The sequence below is a fragment of the Staurois parvus genome, unplaced genomic scaffold (assembly GCF_062004578.1).
Source record: "Staurois parvus isolate SC_StPar_1 unplaced genomic scaffold, SC_StPar_1.0 ptg000015l, whole genome shotgun sequence".
NCBI classification, from domain to species: domain Eukaryota; kingdom Metazoa; phylum Chordata; class Amphibia; order Anura; family Ranidae; genus Staurois; species Staurois parvus.
The window spans coordinates 5,008,130-5,014,978 of record NW_028317811.1 but is presented as its reverse complement, the minus strand read 5'-3'; the positions used below and the strand labels follow the sequence as shown (position 1 = coordinate 5,014,978).

At 41.1% G+C, this 6,849-nt stretch overlaps 1 long non-coding RNA gene across 1 annotated transcript; it reads left to right on the top strand.

Moving 5' to 3' along the window:
• The first annotated feature begins 235 nt into the window (after nt 1-235).
• Nucleotides 236-942, top strand: LOC149473441 (uncharacterized). The gene is made up of 3 exons (XR_016312894.1): nt 236-366; nt 460-555; nt 669-942. It is a non-coding gene; the product is annotated as an uncharacterized LOC149473441 (long non-coding RNA).
• Nucleotides 943-6,849: the final 5,907 nt, after the last annotated feature.

The following is a 6,849-nucleotide window of genomic DNA, read 5'->3' as shown; positions in this document are numbered from 1 at the left end:
TGTGTAGTATTATGTTCAGCAGACTGTGTTCTTCTATTGTTGTGACTTAGATGGCGTTCAGAGCACATTTTATGCCCAAATCATGCAAAACTCCACATAATCCCAAGGGGTTCACATACTTTTTCTTGCAACTGTACATAGTATATGGAGCAATAATCTTCTCATTTTGAGTAATTTTTGGAAACCCTATATTGGGTCTAAAAACTCAGGCCTGCATAGCCTGCTATACGCTATATACACAGTTTATGTGTTTGGAATCCATGTATTGTGACTACCTGGCTTCCCACCCCCACATGTATCTTGGAAAAGCATCAAGGACCTGATCTTATTTCAAGTCGACAGAAGTCTTCTTGATCTTCATTTATGGTAATATACCCACTTTATGTGTATCCTGTTTTCAGGGTGACCTGATGCCCACGATTTTTTTATGTATCCTTATTTTTCTATATATATCCTCAGAATCATTTGGTACTGTGGACCCTGTTTCACTTGGGGTGGCTATCCAGGAAGTCCCTACATTTGAGAAGTTGGCCTGTTAATTTCACTATTGAGAAGGTAATAGTAGTATCCATTGACTACTGTAGAGGGAGGTCTGGTGAACTTTGGATGAGTTTTGGTTTTTTGGTTTTCATACTTCTATATATATACTATGTATTTCTGTGTTCCAGCTGTTTCATACCAGGAGATACCTGACATATATTGGGAACACATCTGCTGAATACATGGTTCATTTGAATACTAGATGAAAACCCATGGAAACCCAGGATAACTACATCACCACTATATAACTCTGCCTTATGGTACTCTATTTGCTAAGATGACCCGAAACTGAAGACGCCTAGTGCTTTTTAACATGATTTTATTTATTTTTTCATATGTACACCGTGCTCATGTTTAACCTCCTTATGATCTATGTGATCAAATAAAGTATTGTTTGGAATATTTATGAATTTATATTACTCCGCGTGGATCACCTAGTAACCTTCTTTTTCCAGGTAGGAGTGTTCTTGTCACACTACCATTTTGCTTAGTATGTACCTTTTGGGTTTATGGATCCACACTTATACAAGTGAGTCGGAGATAAGTCAATGACACCAGCTATACGTGTCATTCTGGGTGGCCTGTTTGTGTTTTATTGTTGTGATAAGGCATATATACCCTTGCCAAAAAATACACAAAAAAGCCTTATCAATATTGCAGAGATCGGCAGCACACTTCCACAACTTTCCTCCAATCCTGAACAGTACTCTTTAGGATGTAATCCACCACATTCTCCTGAATGTTACCATGACTTTAAGGAAGTACCCCATAGGACTCATGCTCCATGCGAGTGATATATGAATAAAATATATATAGTGTAATTCCGTTTCAAAAATTAACATATGTACTTTATTTAACTGCTTACATTCACATAATATTCCAAAAGCATATTCCCATGCCCTTCAAACCTCTAGGGTTGCCGAGCAGCTTCCAGTTTGTATGACATGCAGATTTGCAATATCCAAAATGGCCAACACGCCACTTCCGGTTCCTCACTTGTGCATCTGACGCCATGTCCCATGACGCGTTTTGTCAGATCTGGGACTTAGTCATAAGGGGACTTAAGCTATAGTTTCCTTTGTGACTCCAGGTATGTTTTGGATAACTTGATGCCAAAAATTAGAGATATTAGAACACCACCAAAAGTGATGTATGAGAGAAGGACGTTGGGAGTCGCAAATAGGACATCAGAGCTTAAGAATTACCTTTGCCCCAATTTTTTTTTAAACAAAACTATGTGTGTTTGCACTTTCAATTTTCTCTTAGTCCAACTGCAAAGTCCCACAAATATTTGTGTTTGTCAAGTCCACCTGATGCAGCTTCCTGTTATGGTGTGGCAGTAATGCTGCACTGCTCCTGAATACAGAGCAGATTTGCCCCTCTCAGGTAGGTGGTGCCTGTCTCCCAACAGAAAGATGAGACGATGTTCCAGAGCTATAAAACTGTCACTAGCACAATACACTTTGCACAGGCATATTGCACTCTTGTCGCTATCAGTAAACTGGTCCAGAGTAATTGTGCAGTAGACCATGGAGTAAAAGCATGTAGGCAGGACGTGATTAAAACAGTTGGGAGAAAATTAGCCTTCAATGCAAAATGAATAAAAAAGACTGAAAACAGTATTTTAGAGAAAAAAAAGTTTAACTATTATTTATTATATGGTGTTAAAGCAAAATAAATTTCATCCAGTTTTTGATCTCCTTTGAAATATACATTTCTAATACATCTGTATACACTGCAAATTCTCAAAAATACATCACTTATTGTAACAGTTTTTAATGTCTGCCCTAAACCAATATCTCTTTTGTTTTGGGCTCATATTAGCTGGTCCAGGTGGCATTTGGTCCTTACGTATGCACTTTTCATGGCCCATGCACACTTTTACTTTTAAACACTACAATGCATGTGTAATGAATCCCTATAGTTGTAAATGATGGTCCAAAAAATGAAGTGAATAAATAAATAACTTATTGCATATTAAAGCACATAGAAGTCTACAGCAATGTATGACAATAAATTATACATGCGCTTAAATGCTTTGCCAATGCATCATAACAAAGCTCATACTTTGCATCCTGACATGTGCTTGCTTTTTTAGACCATAGCTTAAAGATTCAGGAAGATGGCAGCTGCTACACACACAGTGCTGGGCTCTGGGATGCTGATCAGGGAAGTTCGGAACGAACTCCACTTTTATGATCAGACACACAAATTCTACAAGCACAAGCAATTGGGCAAGGAAACACATTGTTAGGTTGATTTATTCTTACTAGCCTGTCCTCAGTAGTTCCATGAGAAAATCAAAAAATAGTTGAGAAAGAGTTGCTTGAGCTTTTTTGATTTCTAACATTGTTTTTTAACTAATGTGGCTAAATAGAGAGATGGTGGCAGGCTTATCCCTTACCGCTTCTTACCCTTGCATATTGTTTTGTTTTCCATGATAGAATGACCTGCATACAATTTACACTCGTTTCCCAAACTGCAATGTGAAGGCTACATGCTGCCCATTGTTACTTGGTGTTAGACCTTGGACTCAGCAGTCTGTAGTGGGATCATTCATTTTTAATGGAGTAATAGCAGTGATCTCTGCTAGCCTCAGATAATGTTCACCAGTTTCCTGCTATGTTCTCCACCATGTCTCCAGTCCCCTGCCTAACCCGTAGCAAGTCCAAAGTTGGAAAACCTTTTTTATTTGTCAGAGTAGGCAGTATCCTCTAGCATGATGTATACACAACATTATGTATAACCATTTAATGATTTATGTATCTACTAGTATCCTTGTAATTTGACAAACAATTGTTTGACACAAACACTAATTTTTGGCAGAATACATTTATTTTTTCACAAAATAATTCAATATATAACTCAAAATAAAACAAAACCAGGGGTGGACTGACCATTTGGAAACTTGGGCACTGCCCGAGGGCCTGGGGTCAGTAGGGGGCCCCATGAGATGCCCCTGGTACCTTTTTCATAGGCTTTTTTGAGTTTGGGCAAGGACACAGGGGCCCCATGATCCCCTATAGCACAGGTGCCCCATGAGTTGTCAGTCCACCCCTGAACAAAACTATGCACTTTCAAGCTTCCAGGTCAGCTGGCCAACAGGTAACATACAATATTTAGCAAAGTTGTAATTTGGTTTGTAACACCGGTGATAGAAGGAAACAGCCAGCATGCCAATTAAAGATTCAGGTAAAAGGTTGCTGAAGTTCCTTATCAGTAAAACAGATACGCCAATGTTTCAAGGGCATGGCAGCCCTCTTTTTCAAGATATCAAGGGGACTGCTGTGCGCTTGAAATGTTGGTGTATCTGTTTTTTGGCATGCTAACTGTTTTCTCCTACCTTTATTTATGAAGCACCACAATTTAGCATTGCACCCACCCTGAGGTTGGGGGTCAGAAGCTTGCAGAGTGTGGTTTTATGTACTGTAAGTCTGTAGCATTACTTCTGCTCCGTTTTATGGCAGGCCACTCTATTGAATCCTCAAGGGAGTCTTTAAAGAGGTGCCCATTCCTATGCATGACAAAAACAAAATGTGCAAAGAGCATGCTGCCATCACTGCATGTACAGCATTACTCAGAAATAATCAAGTATTGCATGCAAAAGGTGCCACTTATTAGCCAGTATGCTAAATGTGCATTCTACTATTCTCCTAGGCTTGGCATGGTGGTAATTGAAGACACAGAATCTGTGTCTAGGTTGTAGAAAGCCATTGGCAGAGATGACTCTGTGGTTCCTGGGGGGCTCTCAATTTGGAGGAAGATGAAAGATAACAAACAAATGATGTGAAAAACTTTCAAGCAATGATACAAATTCTAATAAATGCTTAAAAAACAATGTATTCACATCATTTGTTATTAATTATTTTTATATATGAATATATGCACTTTTGTTGTGATTGCTCTAGCACTTTGTGACGTAGTTGTGTATAAAGCACCACACTGTATTTTTATTATTGTCTACATCAGTGTGAACCACTGTTAGGTGCTGGCGTGCTGTTAAGGGAGAATTTGGATGTAGAGACGTACTGTAGTTTTTCGTTTTATTGCAGGGATATGGGGTATACATTAGTTTACACATAGGACAGTCTTGTATACCAAATATTAGATATTTACTGAAAATTGCCATGGTAAAAGCCAACTAAAGCAAGATATTTATCAAAGCTGGGTAGGAAAAAGGATGACTATATAAATACAGCGCTGGCTAAAAGCAAAACACATTTAAAAAGGTCAACAATGTATATTATTGACCTAAGAAAATGAACACATTGCTTTACATTTGTAAGTGCCAGCTTACAGAATAGCAATTCAATTTTCATAAAAGGAAAATGAAAAACAATACACCATCAGGAAAAGCAAAATACACACATGCTAGACTGTTACGAGAACAAATGCACATCTGTTATGGATTGACATTTTAGTGTTTACTAGTATAGAGAAAACGGGGTTGATTTAATAAAGACAAATAGACTGCACACTTTGCAAGTGCAGATGCACTGATTTTCCCCAGAGCTTAGTGAATGTAGTGAAGCTTCACTTGTAACGAATACTTAATCAGGTGCAAGGAAAATTTAAAAAACAGCATTTTTGCTTGCACATGATAGGATGCTGGAAATCTGAGCTTCACCATATTCACTAAGCTCTGGGGAAAATGAGTGCACCTGCACTTGCAAAGTGTGAAGTCTATTTGCCTTTAGAAAATCAACTCCATTATCTCTAGACTAGTTTGGAGGTAACAGTACAGACTCTATAGGGTTTATTTAATAAAATTGTAGCATGCAACATCTGGTGCAACTCTGTGCAGAAGCTGACCAGCTTTCAGGTTTTTATGACATTTTTGTTGCAGGGGATGCTCAAAATCTAACTTGTATCTTAATGCAGATTTCTGGGAAAATCAATGAGCCAATTACACAAACCCTCTGTGTACAGAATGCCTCCAGGATGCCATACTGCATTGCATTTTACAGAAGATTCCAGGGCTGCAGATTGAAAAGGGAAGGTCATTTTTAATAACATTCAATTACAATATGACTTTTGTCACAATTGTATAAGCTATATCCATTTTTCTTTTATTTGCTAATTTTTTTCCTACAAAGTGGAGTTATCCTTTAACTGATCAAGTTAAAGTTAGAAGCTGATTGGCAGTGAAATAATAATCCGGTGAATGGGAATTATTAGCTAGAAGGGTCAGCAATCGGTCAACTCATTGATCCTCATGATGTGGTTCCACACATAATTAGAAATATATTCTGTTTCCACCCATTCAAATAAAACTTTGTTGAAAATGCAAGAATCCTTGTTAAAGCATGCTGGAAATGTATTTTAAACACTTCAATATTGAGCACTTTTACACCCTTCCCGCCCAGGCCAATTTTCTGCTTTCAGTGCTTTCACACTTTAACCTCTTGCCGACCGCGCATAGCCGAATGACGGCTTCACCGCGGCCGGCCAGTTCTGAGTGGACGTCATATGACGTCCTCCCAGAACGCGCTCTCCAGGGGGCGAGCACCCGGCGATCTCCGTGATCGCTGTGTCCTACGGACACAGCTGATCACGTGATGTGGTGAAAGGCCGATCCCACCGGCCTTTTACCACGTGATCAGCGGTGTCCAATGACACGCTGATCACAGGGAAATGCAAGTGCCGGTTCTCGGCTGCACTTTCCTCACGCTGTCAGATCGTGAGGAAAGTACTGCCGAGAACCGGCAGTTGTCAGAGCGGGGATCGGCACCGATCATCAGGGCACTGATGATCAGTGCCCTGATGATCGGTGCCCAGCAGTGACACCCGCAAGTTCCGCCCAGCAGTGCGCCCACTAGCCCCGCCCACCCATTCCCAGCAGTGCCCCCACCTGTGCCCAGCAGTGCCCCCACCTGTGCCCAGCAGTGCACCCACCTGTGCCACCTACCTGTGCCCAGAAGTGCCACCTACATGTGCCCAGCAGTGCCACCCACCTGTGCCCACCCACCTGTGCCCACCAGTGCCACCCACCTGTGCCCACCAGTGCCACCCACCTGTGCCCACCCACCAGTGCTGCCCACCAGTGCCACCCACCAGTGCAGCCCAGCAGTGCTGCCAGTCAGTGCCACCAGTCAGTGCCCAGTGGTTGTGCCAGTCAGTGCCGCCAGTCAGTGCCCAGAAGTGATGCCAGTCAGTGCCGTCTATCAGTACCCATCATCAGTGTCACCTATCAGTGCCGCCTATCAGTGCTGCATATCAGTGCCGCCTATCCGTGACCCCTAATTAGTGCTGTCTATCAGTGCCGCCTATCCGTGCCACCTCATTAGTACTGCCTATCAGTGCCCTTTA